The following is a 19869-nucleotide window of genomic DNA, read 5'->3' on the forward strand; positions in this document are numbered from 1 at the left end:
GGAGAGACAAAAATCTTTGTCTAGAACCTGAAGGAACATGACTACGACATAGCCTCAGAGCCATTCTGTTACCCATTATCACTGGAACTGCTACATCAACACAGACATAAAATCGTAGTAAACATACATTTGCCCACTGAGGCACACTCATGCACCCTTTTGGACAACAGGACATGTCACAAAGCCTTGCCAAACACCTCTCGAAGGAATTCTATTAATGCCACATCTGTTCAAGATCATGTCTTCCCAGTGGTATTTTGTGTGCTGCCTGTGATCTGTCAACAAAAGAACACACAAGTCAGTAGAAACCCTGCAACATAGTAAGAGGTCTTTTTGGTTTTGCTACACCAAGTGGAAAGCAGTTTTAATTAAGATGATTTGTAAAAATAGTGTAATCAATTATAGGACCATTAAGCTGAACAGTAGCTTATTGATAGCATAGCACACATACCTAGCTATGAGACAATCCACACACAAAGGAGAAAATGTCTAATTTAAGTCTCAAAGTCTCTTCTGGAAACTTCCTCCCTTTCTAAATACTGTTCTGTGGAATAAATAAAGACTTTCTAGTCAAATTCCTCATCCACAAACAGAACAGTCTCACACTGAGAAGCACTGTAGCATGTATCCAATAGCACCCCAGGAGAACCCTCAAACCATTTTCACCTCCCCTCTCCCAGATGAATCCAGGCTTCATTTGGAGCACAACAGCTCCAGCAAATGAGCCTCAGAGTACTCACAGGCAAAATTCTCCTGGGAGATGGTGGTTTTACCAGCCTCAGGTGAAGAGAACTGAGCCCACAGCTCCACTATATGCTTTAACAAATCAGTTACTGAGTAAGAAGGAGCTGCTGCAGCTATGACTACAGGCTGCTTGCTACAGCTACATTTTACAATATACAAAAAAGTATCTAAAAATTCAATTATTTCCCTTAAAGATTTTACTTGCATGGAAGAAGTATTTCCCTATAGCTTAACTTACTGCCTTGCAATCTAGAGGACTGAGCTGCATTGTGGCCCACTGGCTGGGTTAAAAAACCTTCCCCAGGCTTCTCCACCAGCCCTATGGGATATTCAGGTGCTTTGCTCAGAGGCACCGACTGGATCTCGGTTATTTAAACACAGGCTTTGCAATATACCTTGTCACAACATCCGTGTCCCCTCTCTAGATCTGACTCTTGACATTTACACCGAGTCCTATCTTCTTTGCGAAAGAATTTAGTACGCACAAGGATTAATTGTTTCTTCTGTTCTCAAATCCCTTTCTGTGATCCAGTACACACAGCTGCTTTGCTGCTCTTGCGTGAGCAACTCAAGAGTAACTAAAAACCCTCTGAAGTCTAGCTCATAAATACACTGGACAACTGACCAAAACCTATTCCCATCTCCCCTCTTTCATAGGCTGTTCCAGGCAACTGCACTCACAAATTATACACGTTATTGCTCTATATACTGCCCCTGACGTGACAGCAGCATTCTGCAGTTCGGGCTGCAACAATTCATGGTAGATGGCATGCCTCTCAGCGAGGTGAAAGACATATCACAAGATAGCTCTTTGGCTGCAACATGCTGTAGCCTGGGTCTCTTAGCAGAAAAGAAAACAAACCAACCCAAAAAATAACCCAAAGCGTGACATGACTTTCACTCCTGAGAGACATGCCATATATCACAACACACTGCAGTCCTGTTCTGTACAGAACCATTTTCCATTGTTAGGTTCTTGAAACAGTTGTCGCTCTTTAAAATCTTGTTTGATTTCATTAAATATTATTAAAATCCCAAGTGCAAATATAGAGTAATGAGTGCAGACACTTACCTTGGTATAGCAGTGATTGAAGAATAAAGTATGTAAGATTTCCTTTTGTGCATAGATCTGCATGGCATTTCCAACATAACTAAACACCCAATATTGAATTTTATATAGGTTTAGGTTTAATTGACATTGCTTCTGTCTCTGAGAGACAGAAGCAGTCTCAGATGGATAAGATCAGGGCTCTGGAACACGCTTAGCGTGGCTGAAGATGATATTGTCAGAAACAGTCTACCTTTGTGCAAGTATTTATTCTGCCTATCCATCTAAGTTCAGTCTAAGGGTTAGAAAACACCATAAAACAACAAGGTAACCCAAATTTGAATACACCCATTTCATAAATGACCTGATGGTCTGTTCCTTTCTATCTACTGACTTGGAGAATGCAAAAAGAATCCAGAGTACTGTTAACACACAAGAAATTCCCTGACTTGAAGGGGCTTGAATTATGCTGTTGTAGAACTACGAAGGTAGTTTGAAATAAATGTTTAGAAAATTCTGTCTGTGAAGGAGGAGTGTTCTTTTACACCACTCAAACAAGCTTTCTGGAATACTAGAGAGCCCATACAATTACTGCTCCAGCTTCTAGCATTCTGTATTTATGGTATGTTAGAGATCGAACATGAACCACTTCCATAGTGCAAAGAATGAATCATTTGCATTTGTTTCTTAGATGTTTTACTCAAATCAGTATTTGGAGAGCCACAAAATAAAGCTAGTTTCAAAGCAATTTGTTAGCAATACAATCTGAGTTTGTCTTTTCCACCTGCACACAAGGTGTGTGTTTGTGTGTAGAAATCATGACATCAGGTCCCCAAACCGGATTGTATCCAAGGATGACAGAAGAGTCCAGCCTTTCATGATCTGTAAATCACTGCCTCAGCTGTTTGTTTTTCTGAAAAATTCCTTTCATTATGGATAGTATGTTGCAAGATTGTAACAACTGATACTAAAACAACACACAGCCTTGCAGCTGCAGACCCAGTCGGGAAAGCTTTGCTATTTCCCACCAAGTGAACTATTCAAGAACAACGAAGTACTGCACATGAGCTGCCACAGCACCAAAAATGAAGGTTTAAATTCATAACTTGAGGCCCTTCACCTGTATCTGCCCTGATACCTGCCTTCTTAATAGCCACAACAAATACACTCACGAGGACAAAACAAGTCCCATAGGGGACAAACTTTATCGGGAAAGCAAGGAAAAAAAAAAAAGGAGCTGTTATCTCAAAACTTCATTTTTATCAAGTATTCATATTTATTAATTGATAGATTATTTCTAAAGCTACAAACTTTTTGTATCATCTATGTGCACAGCTCCTTATTTGTGCCTAGCATTGCACTCAAGTCCAGTATCAGGCCACCCACATTCGTGACTTTGCAGGACAAGATCTTTTATGCAATTAGTTGTCTGAGCAATTCCCCTGAACTTTACTCAGGAAGTTAGTCCTCTAACATTACATGTACATGCAAATATTCGAAAATGTAAGGTTTTTTCTTTTTTCTGTAATCAACATAAATTTTTCTTTTTTAGACAGCTCTTTTTATTGAAGCCATTATATAAAACTGGTTGGTGCAGCATTTAGGGGAAGCTGAAGAGCTCTATGGAAAAATCCATATAAACCCAAACAGGTTTGCTCCAAATAATCTAGAAATTGAATCATTTTTCCAGACATAAAAATAGACACCTTCATAGAAATGTAAAATAACTCCTGTATTTATTCATGAACAAAAACCCACCCACAAACACCTAATTTTTCCTCTCTGACTACATAAATGGAAGGGAGGAACAAATTATCTTCATTGGTAATACACTGAGAAAACATGTGGGCAGATACATTTATCTCACCTACTTTTCCAGTTCTGACCACTGAATGTTTCTGACCACATATCTCTAATCGTGCTGCAGTGAGTGAGGAAAAAAGAAACCTCACGCTAGTTGGGCTTTTCACTTGCTTAATGTGACTTTTGTTTAGGATACTGCAAAAACATTTGATGTAGAAAATTAACTCAGAAAGCTTCAATAAATCCTAAGAGAGCTTTTAAACAGACGACAATTTTGACACCTTCATGACCCTTACGACCATCTTATCATGCGGAAGTTAATATTACATCAAATAAGCACACTTTTACATGCAGCAGCACACCGTCACTTAAGAACCCCGAGCTTTTGAGTTCTTGCCATGCAGGAGTGCTTTGTGCCCAGCTCCAAACCTCATTCATTCGAATAGCCCTTCTCACAGAAGTTCACACAGTCACACAGCCACTCACGAGTTCACTGATTATCACCCAAGTAGTTTATTCAGGCGAATAAACACTTGATGTGCTGAAGCATTCAGCCACCATCCCGTAACATAACAGGGTGCTTACCAACAAGCTCTGGTAAATCTTACTCCAGTAGTTTACAGTTGCCAAACCTGAATTCCCACGTGCTCCCCTGTTGCCTATCTACAAGAGAACAACTGAAACGCTTCACTCCAGACTCCAGCTTCCTCGCCTGAAGCCAGCCTAATTGATAATTTAAGATAATACTCCATATTTTGTAATGAAGTACATACATTACTCCTTTTCATTATGTCCTGGAGAGCAGACTGACGGAAGGAATCAAGCGGGAACGCAAATGTTAACCACTCCAGCAGGATCTCCAGGGCTTGCTAGTTAGCAACCATACTCAGAAGTACTTATTGCAGCCAAAAGGGGAAAGATTATCGTGATTAATGGAGGATTTTAATAATCAAGTTTGATTTTGTTTTAATTTAAAATAAATAAAAAAACAAACCCAAGAATATGGTTGTGCAAAGCAAGTCACATCTCCAGAGACCTGAATACAACTGGACTCCTAAATCCAACTAGAAAGCAGACACAGGAAAGGCTTTGGTAAGGACACTTCACAACCCGATAAAATAATTTCTCTTCTTCTTGATGTCCTTCTCAATTTAAGTAAGGGATATTTTCTCTACCTTTCCCAGATCATGGCAAACCAAAACAGAACTTGAGTGACTAAAAAAATTTATGGAAATTCATGGTATTGATATGCTTTCCTGCTCATCTGCAGAAGCAGCTTAAGTGCAAATAGTCAGTCCCTTGCTTGAACCAGGTGTTTTTATGCAGCCAAACTCTAATTCAGCTGCATATGGCTTCGTCTCCCCAAGGACTCAAAATACTTGAGACTTGTATTTGCCACAAGGGAATCTGCCTAGGAAACATGGCATCCAAGTCCCCCTAGGTTTTATCTACAACACAGCCAAGTCTGTGCAACCTGGTAGACTTAACCACTAGACACAGATAGAGCCTAGGCACGCTAGCACATGTCCCCTGTGAACTCAGGTATCATGGCACAGTGATAGACTGTCTCTACTCTGATCACCTTCATGTCACATTATACTTCACCTTTACCATGGAGATTACATGGCTTGGGTCTGCTCAGGTTCTTTACTCAGCCGAGCAAAGGAGCAGTTAGATGTGGGAAAGATAATATAAGATTTTACTAGTGTTGCTCCACTAACCTGGAAATAGCTTTTATAGGTGATAAGCGAGATCAGCAACGGGGAGTGAGAAGGGGGAAAAAACCCACTACTCTCAACTCAAATTCTTCTCAGGAAATTTGACTGCCCTTCCACTAAGCTGCCACCAGTTTCAATGAACTGGAGGGAGACCTTTGAAATCCTATTGCAAATTGTTTCTGCTGGCTCATAAAATCATAGGCAAAACCCCCAGCTATGCTACATAGAAAAACACCATACAGGCTATTCCTGCTGTCTTATATGATGATCCTAGAGATCCTGTAAAAGCTAACAAGATCTTAGCAAAAAACATTTCCAGCTCCTTCACTGACTGCCCATTCCAAAAATAAAGAGTTCACCTTTCAGCAACACTGGCTCTGGTTGTGGATAAGTAAAGTAAAACTTTTAGGAATGTGTCTGATTTTGTGTTTACTCCTTGCGAATCATTTAATTTCTGCAAAAGCATGCTACATGTCTGTCTTGCTCAGATTACACTGCATCTGTATTCTTTGTTTCTATGAACTAAGGGAGTATTTGAAGACATGAAAAGTGTGATCGTAAGTTACTGGTAATTGCTCTTGTTCAGGGATAAAATCTATGCAGCTGTTGACCAAACTCAAATTGTAGGAATTACAGTCTCCCATGTGTCCCCCTTTGGGTTTGTGGCTGGGTTTGGTCTTTTTGGTAAAGTTTTAAAAGCTTTGTAAATTCTGAATGGCTGGCTTCAACTTTAGAACTAAAACTGGTCTTGATTAATGCTTTTAGAATTAACCACCAAATCACTCATACCATTTCTAAATCACTTCTGCTAGCTCAAGAAGAGATTCCCACCAACTGAGATGTAGTATCATACTGTTAAATACATTGGCTGCCTTTCTCATTTGACACCCCCACTTGAAGCGCAAAGCAAGCTTCAAGTGTCAGAATCAGACTCCTGCAGAGAGATCCTCACAGACATACGGATCCAGCAATGGAAGCTGACAAAGTTATTTATGCACTTGTTCTTCTATGGAGCTTTTTCGAGTCATCACAGCTGTGCGCATCAGGACTTGGCAGGTTTTAGGCCTACAGTATCTTCAGGTACGAACAGCAGTCAGAATTTGAAGCACAAAGTCTCTCTTACCAAGCTCCTATGCAAGCGAGAATTTTAAATTAAGTTTTGCTCATGCAAATTGCTTACATCTTTCATAGACAGAATCTGACAATAAGCAAACACTGTAAGATATAATAGCATTGAGTGAAGTACTTCACTTCACGGGGGGACTTCATTCAGGAGCCAGATAACACCTTAATGAAGCAACTGCTGTCACAAGGCAGCTGATGATCTCTACTGCAGTATTTCATGTGTCTCTCAGTGTGCAGAAAAATGTTTGAGTCAAGCATATCCTTCCAACTATCAATTAAAACATTTAGGGAATCTTATTTCCAAGGAGCTTAATAAACAAGGATGCTTCTTTGCTAGAAGTCACTTTAACATCAATTCCACTTGCTATTTTGCAAATAATGACAGTCCAAGAGTTAAACGTAGTAATAGATTTGATGGCCTTTATTCAAAAATAATTTTACTCAGACTAAGTTTCATGAAAACAGCTATTACTTTGCTCCTGCAAAGTCCAACATAATTAATGTAATTTCCGCCAGATGTAATAGGAAGAGTTTCAATTACCCTACTTTTCAATTATCTTCCATAATACCTTTTCTTTTAGAAAGACTAGAGTGTCTTTTTATTAATAAAGTGTTAAACTGATAATGATGATTGGGGAAGTAAGGGGAGGAGAGGAGGAACTGTCTACACGGGAAAAATTGTATCATATATTATTTACCCTATCTCACTCAAACTCCAAAGAAAAGGGAAAGACAGAATAAGTGACTTAATGTGAATATCTGAATTGGACACACAGATGAGTTATAAGGATTAAGGTCAAAGGATAGATAAAGGGCATAAATCTGCTCAACGTTCATTAAGATGCAGATGTTTTATTTAAAGGCACTCCTAATTCAGACCAACATTAATAAAAAAAAATAATCTGTAAAACCAGTACTGTCAGTTTTCTACTAAAACAAGGTCTTTTTGAATCTTCGCATGTGACTTAAGCTAGTGGCACAAAAACGTGATTAGAGAAAGCTCCTTTTAGACGAGATGTTTAAAATCCCATTTTTAGGTAGTATAGGTGGTAGGGGGTGGAAAACATTGCATACTATTGCAAGTACTATGTTAATCCTTTACAGTCAAAATTGCTGTGTTCTGAAATAACTTCCTTATCTGATATAACACAGCAGCTAATCAATAAGTGTTCAAATCCATATATCTAGTTAAGGCATGGCACGTCCTGTTCTGAGGTTAAAGTGCTTTCAGAACTCAACGGTAACACAATGAACCCAACCACTCATTGTAGCTGTGTCCTGGCTATGCCAATAAAGGCCTTTTTGATCATCAGATATTAGAAGACTTTTTTTATTCTTAAAAGACAAAAGGTTTCTGTGCTTGCAGTTCTGCTATTCAAAGTGCTATACAGAGCTCTGCAAGCAATGAAGTACAGAATAGTTTATTTTATAAAAACTTTTCACTTATTGACTTATGCAGGGTTTTAATATCCAAAGATCAGCATGCATTCCTTTGGTTTTTTTTTATTCCTTTTATTTCACATAATCTTCTACTTCAACATTTTAGAACACACACCATTCATTTTCCTTGCCATTCCAGAAGTCACATCAACTTAAAACCACTAAATACCTTTTTGTGCTAGACTTGATAGTTACAAAAAGGTCAAGCCAATTTTACAGACGAAACATAACTGTTTAGCAATGTTTTGGTTTTACTCTGCCATCAAATAAATACATATAATACAGAACAGAGAATTAAGCAAGCAAAAATATCTCTAAAGGTAAGAATCAGGCTAAAAGCATATGAGAAGTCATATTTGAACAAGTAGCAATATGTATGAGTGGCACCTCAAAAACATGCTATACATTGAAATGTCTATTCATGCTTCCATTATAAATCCTGCTTTGTAGCAATTAAAGACTTATCAAAATTGATTTCCATCAATGTGAAGCCTGGCATTACAGTCCTCAATTTAGATGCATATCCCCTTTCCTAATTTTGAAGAACAATTGATGTAAATCATTCCAGACCTTTTCATTATTAGATGAGAAACTCATAACCTTATTGCTTTTCTAACCAAGCAAAAAAGCCTAATAACAAAGTACTGACATAATCAGTTGAATCATTCCATATTTTTTTAATGTCTAAAAGGCGTCTTCAAGACCTCCTTTACCAAAGCTTCTTAACAAAGGCCTCACGCAGACTATATTTCAAAATAATAGCACCAAGTATGCAGAATCAAAAGGATACATCGTTCAACACAATTTATAAATAAAAACACAAAGTTCCAGTATGGCATCTGTTACTTGGGCAAAACTGCCTTGAATTTCAGCAAACCTTAATTGCAAGATTAAGTCTGCAATCACTCCATGTTAATAGCAGCCTTGTCATGGACAAGTTCTCTTACAGTGAGCCACATTTTTAGTGGCCTTTAGGTAAGGTCATTTACAGCTTTGGGACCTCACCCCACTTAGGGTGCACAGGTGACTGTACAAAGCAAACCTGCCCATGACATGGGAAAGCAGAGAGTCTAGAGCCAGAAGAAAACACCAGGAGAACAGATCCAAGAGGAAATACAGTTATTGAACTCGTCCTCAAAGCTCATTCACAATCTATCCTGCCTTGCCAAGGACCGAGGCAGATTTCACAACAGTATTGAGAACACCAGGTGCTTCAGCGTTTAGGGATTAGCAGGCTGGAAATGCACTTTTTAAGGAGCTTTCAAACATGCACATTTACTATGCTTCATTTTGCACAGTGGGGTGGACACTGGGTTCCTTTTGGATGAAGCTAAATCACAAGGTCAATGCAGCCAGAGACAGTCCAGCCAAACAAAATACTTCAGCCAGAAGGAGAAAGCTCTACCCCGTGTATGAGACCTCATTCGTTTGCTGGAAATGCCAGTTCTTATTTCAACCTAGCCAAAGCTTTACTAAATTTCTCTGTATTTTAAGGTACGCACAGGAAGAGATTATGTTAACCCACAAACACCAGCAACCGGGCTATTGCAGCATAGTCCTCAGAGCCATTCACTCACATTTTCACTACATTGCTAATGCTATTATTTAATGGCTGAATCTGAATATCTGACCCAATTATCAGTAGAAAACATCTCAGAACAAATTCAAGAAAAGAACATAAAATGCAAGTTACGGGGCTGGTCACTCAACTCTTCATCCAACTGGTCTTAAGGGAATCTGAATACAAAGATGCTGAAGAGCTGCATTCTGTAACTTGTCACCGGGATGAGCACATATGCAAGACGAGCCTTATCTATCTGCCACTTAACAGCCTTTAAAAATGGTTTCAAGAGGACAGTAAATTTTAATCCATCACTTGTGTACAAAGCAAAAAGTAAGACCCATTTAAAAAAAAAAAAAAAAAAGAAAATTAGCAGACATGAACACAAACCAGTGAAAGAGGAGTGATTTGTTTAGGATAACTAAACTTATCAGGTTATTCAGCTCAAGCTGAAGTCCTTTGAAGGGGTCAGGAACACATGAATAATCTTGTCAATAAAGTATACTTGTGTTTCCCTGAAGCTTCTGTCACAAATCCTCATTAAAGGCTCCTAAAGAAACTGAATTGTAATTAGATGAGAGAAGATCCTGCCCTTCGTTTCCTATCCTTTGATCACGTATTAATTAATGAATAAAGTAAATGTCCTTCAAAGCAGTTGCTAAGACAGTCCTTGAAAAATATATATACCTGGTTCTTCACTGTTCAGTGCACTCAAGTGACCAAGATGGGGCAGAGAGGAAGATGACGCATGAAGAGAGAGTATAGAGTTTAAGAGGTTAGGATTACTGTGACAGGCTGGAGAGTACTTTAAGGAGAATAGTGAAGACAAAGATGAATGCAAAGATGTAAATGGAGAGGGGAAAAAAAAAAACAAACAAAAAAAAACGGTCTCTGCCTCACACAAACACTTAAAGAGGGAGAGTTACCACTCAGGAAAGATACTAGAATTAACTCACTGTTCAGAAGCAGAGAACTAGAAGGTCTGACATTATTAGGAAAGGAACAGTAAACCACAAAGTATCGTGATATGCCTCCGAAAGACTACACACACATTTATGAATTCATTTTGCATGCTGTTCTATTAATACCAATTTAAAAAAAAAAAAAAGAGATTGAAAAAGTAGAAAGGATGCAGAATGTTGCAAGGATAATCAAAGGTATGGGAAAATCTTCTTTAGAAAGGGATTAAGTAGATTAGTTTGCCATCTGAAGAGAAAACTAGGGGAGAGAGAGAGCAGTAGTCTACCAAATTATCCGTTGTATAAAGAAGCTGAAGAGGAGATTACTCTCTTCTGTACCAGGGCAGGGGGAAAGAACTAGGTAGCCCCCAGTAGAGTCATCACTGAGAAGGCTTGAAATGAAGTGAAAAGAAATTCTGCGTTTCACACAGATTTCTATTAAAATTTTGGAAGTCACTACCAAAGAACAGTAAATCTGAGATTTGATCAATTTGCAGAGGGTTAGAGTAACCACTGCAATGTGACTGCACACACATAACTTCCAGATGGCTGGATGCTGGTCAAGCATAGCAGAGTAAAGCCCATGTGATGCATACTTTGCATCTCCTCACACTCTCCTCAGTGAATGCTGCAAGCTCTGAGGTGGTGGGGTAGAAAAATCCTTGGAGAGACCTGGTAGAGCAACTGGTTAGATACAATGGGAAGACAATCAGGTCTTTCTCTCTGTCAGCCTTGTTAGATGCCTGAAAATACTTTCAGTTGACTAATTCTTGTGTAACATACAGAATCCCAGTTTGCTTAACATTCCAAAGAGTATGGTGGAGGAATTATTTTCTTATTGAACTCAAATCTTTCCTAAAGCATTCACTAAAATTAATTTTAGCATAAGAGTTATTTGAGCACTGCAAATGTTAAGTTAAACTTCCAGAAAAAAATGAAAACTGGTCATTGGCAAATATTTCATTATTTGCAGTCGCAGAACAGTTATTTATTTTCTATGAAGTCTATATGCTCAGAACCATTGACAGTCCTCCAACAATCAGGCCAGTTTCCCTACCTGCTGCTCTCATGAGAAGCAGAAGGGAAAGCACAAGTGGCAGTTTTTGTACCTCTTACCCACAGCCCCTCTTCTCCTGGGTATGAAATTCACTATTAAACTATTAAATTTCCACTGACACAACCAAGACAAATATTTGCATACCTCACCATATATGTATGTGTTTCCTGTATGATGCAAATTTCATTTTGATCCTGACTACATGAGCTAAAGAAGAGCAGATAAAAGAAGCTTACAAAATTCATGAAGTATTCTGCCCAGCTTTAACAGTAACCTAGATGCTGAAACTAGCGAAAGAGCTGTCTGGAGTAGGCTTCCAATTTTATCTAAACACTGAACTAAAGAATGCAATTCAAGATAAATAAATAAAACCAGAAACCCCAAAACCAAAACAAGAAAAAAGTAATAACCTCTTAAAGAATAAGCAACTGCTGGACAGGTTTCCTAGTAAAGGACTAGCCATGACCTTCTTAGGAATGGCTACAACCCAGTGTGCCATGTTGACAAACAGTTGGCTGACCAGTACACTGATTAATCCATAAATAACTGTGATACAAATGCTGTTTTCTATTATGGAGTTCTTAGTTGCAATTGTTTGACTTTCTTCCCTCCAAGAGCTATTTTAAAAATGAAGGCTTTTCAGCGCAAGTTTGCATAATTATGTTAATTTAAAAACTAACACATCAGTTTATAGGGAGCTTTGACCCCTTTCACATTTTTGTTTTTACACTAACAGGAAGATACTGAAAAGATTAAAGATCAAGGACCATCCATTTCATACAAAAGGATTCCCCCTTCAAAATCATTTTGACAAGGATTAGAGAAACACAAGTGTTCCACACGCTACTCTTGTTAAACTGAGCAACTCCAATAGCTCCTTAAGAAAGTAGAACTGAGAGAGGCATACCTTTCATCACAGGAAAAAGATAACGTATGAAGACCAAGCTCCAGCTTGACCTTTATCTTCATAAGTGATAACTCTCAAAAGTGACCAAAAGGTTAACTAAACTCTAAAAAGGTCATCTGTCTTTAATCTGGCTATATAGATCCTTTTCTGATGTTCAATAATACACAGCTACTGTTCATTAAATATCACCCGTCCATTCTGTATTTTCACCTTCTGTTTGCAGCAGCAGCTAGATTTTTGTTCTGTCACATTAAATAACTTGCAACTTCTTTCAATCCAGCACATATTCTGGGATAGGAAGTGTTTTAGAGTTATGTAAATAAATCCCTAACTTTTCTCTTTCTACAATACTTCTGCAATGTCAATACACATACATGTTAGTTCTGAGAACTTTAGTGCCGCCTCCTTTGCCCCACTATCAGTCTTTCACACTTTTAAGATACAGTAATCATCTCTTTTGCTCTTCAGAAGTGATGCAGCTCAAATTACATTCAGCTAAAGCTTATTTCCAAACAATTATATAATCCAAAGTTACACCAGAAATAAAATACTGAACTCTGAATTTAACATGCAAAGTAACAGTACGCAGGATCAGGTTCTTCAGATAACTACAGAGTTAAGAAAGAACTGTAAAAGAATATAAGACATCACAGTTGCTTCCAAAAAAATTGTATTGCTATATGTGCAAATTCATTCTGAAATTTCACATCATCTTATTGGATTATCGAGGTTATTCTTCTCTCTTTTTCCTTTTTTACTATTTTGCAAAAACTACTAGTTATAGTTTAAGTTCGACATTGCAGGAAATAAAGTTTACTATTTTTTTCCCTCCTTTCGAGAGCAACAGTATTCTGTAGGTATAGTTCCTTCCACTCTTCATTAATCAAAATCCAGCTGATCAAACAGACAAGTGTTATCTTCTTATTTTTCATGAGGTATGTAACAAAATCCATGGCAAAGACTTTATCTAGTGCTCATCTGGTTAGCTTTCATGTTTTCTGCAGATCTCCCTCAACGTTAGTCTGGAATATTCACTGTGAAGAACTTCAATGTTCAAATTGTTTTATAATTTTTTTCTTTGAAAACTGAGAGTTACGAAAGATTATCTAGCATAGAAAAGAAAGCCATTTAAAGAAACAAACGAACTCTTCAAACTACCACCATTAACCTGAACAGAAACTACACATCAGGTCACTCAAGAAATGTGCTGGTGCTGGATGGGTTTCTCCAGTCCTCTTTGGTCCTGGGATTAAACAAAGAACATAAGTGATCCACAAGCAGATACTACTTGTCCACTTCACCGATAGTAATACAGGAGGAAGTGGAGTGTAGTTCCCCATCTAGACTAACACTTTTCTTCTAGCTCTCTTCTATCTGTATGATAATTGTTGCTATAATTATCATATTTATTGCAAATCTCAGAAGTAATTCTTCACTGTCATGCCCAAATTTGCGCATGAAAAGTCAATTTGGTCATCAATTCAAACCTAGCCCTTCACAGGAAGAGGCGAATAGCAATCATCATCCAACCATGCATTAGTTTGAAATGCTGAGGGAAGACAGGCTTTCAAAGGAGTGACATCTCCTGAAAGCAATACCACTACAGACAGACATATGAGAGACTCAAGAAAAGGGCAGGGGATGATTGAATCCCCAGCAACCACAGAGTAGCAGAGAGGGCTGCTCGTCTTGGAGACTGACAAAACAGACTCATCTAAGTCCATCTTTCCTGGATGCAAAGTATCTAATGGCTGCCAAGAGAATCAAGGTTCAATGTGATGAGGAGGGGTCCTAACAGCACCTGGATGTCTGTCCTCTTCACTGTTCTGAGCACTGTACAAATCTTAGCATGTCTCCTAATTTATTAGGCAGCATTTTATTCTGGTTTCTTCAGGGAACAGTTATGAGCAAAACATCATAAAGTAACTAACTCTCACTTGCATGCCAATGGCTATACATTCTTTCATGTGGCTGTAGCCTGGGATCTGAACCACTAAGACTAAGTACCATAGTTTACCCTCTGAGATGTTGAAATAACAAACTGATGCTTCCCAATCTACAAAAGGGTGAAACTAAGCAAGCTGTGGGCATTTCACAACCTTGCATGCTTCTGAGCAAGCCTGAAGTGGGTACCTTGTTAACCTACATAGCTGCATTTCAAGAGGAATGGTGGTTTATGGATGAGCGGATGCATGGAGCTGCCCTCTGACTCTTGCCTCTCACTGCGGACACACAGCTCTTATGTCAAAGACAATCTAGTCTAATGAGTCAAACTGAAAAGAAGGATGTTTTGCCAAAAGCAAACAAGGATAAGAGATGAATGGGAATTAAGAGGAGGGGGTCAAGACCTTAGATTCACATATAAACTTGTTGTTAAAGAATGGTAAGAAAGGGTCAGAACGGATGGGGCATAGTTTGTGAGTTTGCATATGGATTTCCTCTGCCTACAAAAATCAGTTTAATAGCAAAATGACCAGGGTGTCCCTTCAGTCCTCAAAATCCAACCTTTTCTCATTTATTCTACAGCATCTGCAAGAAATACGAGGCGCAAGGGATGAGCAGCACAGGATGTGCTACAGGTCAGCATCTTAATCCTCAGGAATGTTTGAGGCCCATCACAGCCTGACAATTGCTACAAGCCATGGGACTGAGCCCACTGGTGTTCGCACACACAGGCATCACCCTGCAAGGGGTACTTTCCACTTACTTTTCTTGTAAGAGGACAAAAAATGAAGAGTTTCAGTCTGTGCATCTACCTTCTTTTCTACACTGTCAGTTTCTAAGCACAGATTACTCAAAGAAATAAATCACTGGATAGTGAGATGCAACATACTAGCCCACGCAGCCACCAGTGTCACATCCCCAAAATAAGTCTAATATAAAAGTTTCAACAATCAGAAGGGTAGATAATGGCTGTAATCATTAAATAGCTTCTTGAACCTTCCCAATGGTGTGTTTATTTGTTTACATACATGTGAGCTAAGAAATATAGTGGGGAAGATGGATATATATTAAGCAAGAAGACAGCACTAGGAAAATTACATTCTCCCCAGCATGATTAAAGGAGTTTTCACAGAAAAAGACTTTTAAGCAGCAGTTCTACTGTATTGCTATGACAATAGCAAGGTACCTTAAAAACAGCAGTATGAAATGCAATTTCTTTCAAATTAAGTGAGGTTATTTTGATCAGACAAGTTCAGAAACCTTACCCTCTATGAATTAAATTGCCTACAGATTTCTCTTTTCCAAAGCAGTCTTTTTCATAACTAAAGGAAAACACCAAGATTTTTATGCACCACAAGACAGAACACTCCCATATTTATCAAGAAGTACATGGCCGCGCTTCTGTAACTTAAATTTCAAAGTTCGCATCTTTGTTATTCAAAATTGTCTCTCACCCCTCTTCTCCTCAATTCAAATTTCTTCTGCACTTTAAAGGAAAGAGTCCAGGTTGAAACAAAATCAAGAACCATACTGAGACTTGAGCTCAACAAGACTTAGAGGGGTAGCTGCCTAATCTTTTTAAGCCTTTTCTTCAAAGACAGCAGGCTTACAGACTCGAACGGTGTTTTATTGGAATGTACCAAGACATCATTTTCCAAGACAGCATGTAAGTAGAAAAAAAATTATCTTAAATCCAGTGGGTGATAAGATTAAAGAAACTACTACAGTAGGAGGAACATCTCCTTTCCTCTCCTCACATCTCTGAAGTAAGGGGAGGGATCCCTCCCAGTCCTGACTACTAGCCCAACAGCTTTCAGCCCTTTCTTAAGTTGAGCAGACATCAGACCACACTCTCTCAGGTCTCTGAAGTCTGTCATTGCTCCTGAAGTCGGGCTTAGCCAGCAGCTCCCTGCTGAAAGCCCATCTCACTAGCTGACCACTTCACTCTGCTCAGAGACTTCCCCAGTCTGAGCACGCTAGGAAAGGAGCAATTTCTCCCTCCTTCCGTTTCTAGTGAGAATAAAATATGACCAAGAGCACAGCAGCAGCCAGGACACCATATACAGCTTTTCTTTCCTACCCAGCCACAACTTAACTTAATGTACGATATTTGTCATATACTCTGAATGTGCAATTCCAAACACTGAGCACTCTACCTGTTCTTTGAATATTTCGCCTTTTACAACTTAAAATATGCTGAGCTCAATGCCAGTCTGTGTGATAATTGTCTACATCAGAACTTTGCTTTCCAGACTTCCTAATGAATAACTAAAAGTTAAATCACGAGTGCAAAAATTAGATTCACATAGACACTGGCACTCTGTTTTCAGTCCTGTCCATTAACTGGAGAGGTCTTGCATTCAGCGCACTTATTTCTCCGAATGCAGTTGCCAACACCTATCATGCTCTATATACTATGTAAAGATTCTGCAATGATTATTCAACTAAACAGAAACTTTCAGGAGCCGGACATCCATTTGAACATCTCAGTTCAGAGATCACAGCAAATGGGTTAATAAAAAAAGTCAGCATAGTGTACTGCCACACAAAGACACCAGTTCAGGTCCCAGAAGTAAATCAGTGGCTACAGCACAGGATTACATCTATCTTAAGTGGCAGGGGGGCGGAGAGAAAAACTCCTCACAGAGGGCAGGATTTCATATTGGAGACATCTGAGCTTGCTCAAAGATCTCTGCATTGCACTGTGTTGAAGAGCAGACATGGAGTATCTCCCCTTCTAACTTTAGCCCTTTATAGTACATACCCAACACTGGATCAGTTTTCTGTGAGGTTATAGGACCAATGAGCTGCTGAACATGCCCCCTTACCAAGGGGATATAAACCTTCTTAATTACTATTCCTAGCAATGATTTTCATCTTTCATTTGATAGGGAGAGTGAAGTCACTACACACCTGTTGGGAGCAAGGATTTGCTTTCAGAATGAAAACATATGTCCTACTGCTTTCTCATTTCCATTAGGATTTTCATGCAATTTTCTGAAGTGGTAGGCAAAGGACAACTTATTTTTTAAATAATTTCCTTCACTAAAAGCAAAAGACAAACTCTTACACCAAATAATTCTAAGATATGAAATCTTACCAGATAAATCAGACTTCTCATTAAGTTCCTTCTTGCTTCCCACTGCCAGAAATTTGTCGGTTACAGAGATGAAAATGTATTGTTCATACTGGTGTTCTTGTCACTTCTTTCATTGCAGAAGAACAGCTTTCAGCAGTGAAAAAAAACCTAGCACATAAAAATGAAAGCAGAACATATGCCTGAACTTCAATATACAAACTTACATCCGGTTTCACAGAAATTAATAGGTCTTGATCTCAAGATCCCTTCAAAAAAACTTTCAATCACCAAGTTTTCAGCTATTGCTGCAATCTAAGAACTTCATTAAAACTTCTCTCGCCTTCACAAAACTTGAACTCTGGAAGCAGTTGCAAGATAACAATCATAGCAGAGAATATCAGCAAAGGGTATAACTAAGTTCATTAAGTTTTTCCACAGCTGAGCCAAATTCAGTTCTCACTGCCAGTGAATTTGAATTAAGGATATTTGACCTCATGAAGCTGATAACCTAGTGAAGAATTTGAATACAGAAAAAGGAGGGAAGGAAAAGAGGGTGTTAGAAACAGGAGAGTGAACTCCATAGCCATAAAAGCACTTATTTCAAATAACGTCCTCACTTGTTTCTACCACACAGAGTTCATTTCTTTACTTGGTCAACCATAAAGATACTCTAAGTCAGTGTATGTCCCCCAGGGAGTGTGCAAGCCAATCCACTGGGGTACAGGAAAAAATAGGTTTGTACCCTTAATAAATAAAAATATTTAAAATTAGGATTTGCTTCATCTTTATCTCACCCTTTTTTAATTTCTATTTTTGTGTAAGCTCTATATGTCCATACTAGTACAGTAGTAAATGTATATAGTTTATATTGTAGCAATTGTAGTATATAATTTATACTGTGGCTATATTTGTAGCGATAGGATGAGGGGTAATGGTTTTAAACTGAAAGAGGTGAGATTTAAATATTGGGAAGAAATTATTTACTGTGAGGGTGGTGAGGCACTGGAACAGGTGGCCCAGAGGAGCTGTGGATGCCCCATCCCTGAAGGGGTTCAAGGCCAGGCTGGATGGGGCTTTGAGCAACCTGGTCTAGTGGGAGGTGTCCCCAACTATGGCAGGGGGGTTGGAACTGGATGAGCTTTAAGGTCCCTTCCAACCCAAACCATTCTATGATTCTATAAATACAAACTCATATATTGGGTGTGCATTTTTTTACTGTTACGGGTGTGCGATCAAAAAGGTTGGGGAACTGCTCTAAACAGCACATCCACCAAAGAGTAACATTCTTCATATCTGTATTTAAACCCTTCTCAAACATCCAGAACTACCATAATTTTCTGTTCCACTTCTAAGCCATACCAAACAACAAAGACAGCACCAGTTAAATACATCTAACTACAACATAACCAAATCCTAGCAAACATTCAGTTTCCTCCTTGTTCCTTTATAAACTCTGAACATGGATAGACAATTTTCAGGTACTGAAGGAAAATGAAGGTTTTCAACTGGCCTATCCATTAAAGTCTGCAAACCGGCTAAATCAAGGAAGAGACTTTCCATGGAGGTGGAATGAAAAAGAAGGGTATTTCCAAAGTGTGTACACAACCACCACCACTTGGCCTTGACAGAGCAAGTTTCTTAAGTTCTTAGATTTCAGCCTGTGCTTAGTCAAAGCAAACCTACTGTTTCACCCTTTAAAAAAACCAAACACCAAAAACATTCGTCAATATACATAAATAATTTCAAGATTCAGAATGTATTACCTCCAGAGCTCTTATTTTCTGCTCAGGTCTGTTTCATTATTTATTATGCCTCTATTTTTAGAGTGATACCAATAAGAAGAAGGCAAAGGTTGGCTTCTATCAGCCAAAAAGCTCCAGTGCTGAGGTCCATCCAGTGCCTGACACAGCCTTGAAGGTCAAGGTGTCCAGAGTAACTCTCAAGAACACCCACCTGCATAGCTCCAGGCCTACACCAGCCCCTTCATTATAGTAGCTCACTGAGCTTTTGGTAGGGTTTTTGTGCGATTTTGCTTTGTTCTGTTTTAAAACCTCACGTGAGGGCCATGTGTGACCAGAAGGTCTTTGCAAAGCAATAGCAGAGGGTGCCTGAACCTTCCCCCCCACACTCACCTCCTGCCCCGCAGCAGACTAAGCCTGCCCGGCTGGAGCCCTTTGCTCCAGCCCGGATTCCCTGTTGTTAACTATCTAACTCGCATTTATTGCCTTTAGAACATCTACACCTCACAGAGGAGCTCAAGCTTCCAGCGCCGGGCTGCACAACCCCGCTGCACAACCCCGCTGCCCGCCCCTGCCGCCGCCTGAGCACCGCTCCAGGGGCCGGGCTCGGCGCAGCCCCACCTCACGGCCGCCATCTTCTCCCCCCGCCCCGCCCCCCGCCCAACGCCACCCGCCCTCCGCCATGTTAGACCCACCTGGCCGGTGCGGGAGCAGCTCCCTGTCCGCCCCTCTCCCCCCCCCCCCC

Source organism: Calidris pugnax, unplaced genomic scaffold, assembly GCF_001431845.1.
Source record: "Calidris pugnax isolate Ruff unplaced genomic scaffold, ASM143184v1 scaffold42, whole genome shotgun sequence".
Lineage (NCBI taxonomy): Eukaryota > Metazoa > Chordata > Aves > Charadriiformes > Scolopacidae > Calidris > Calidris pugnax.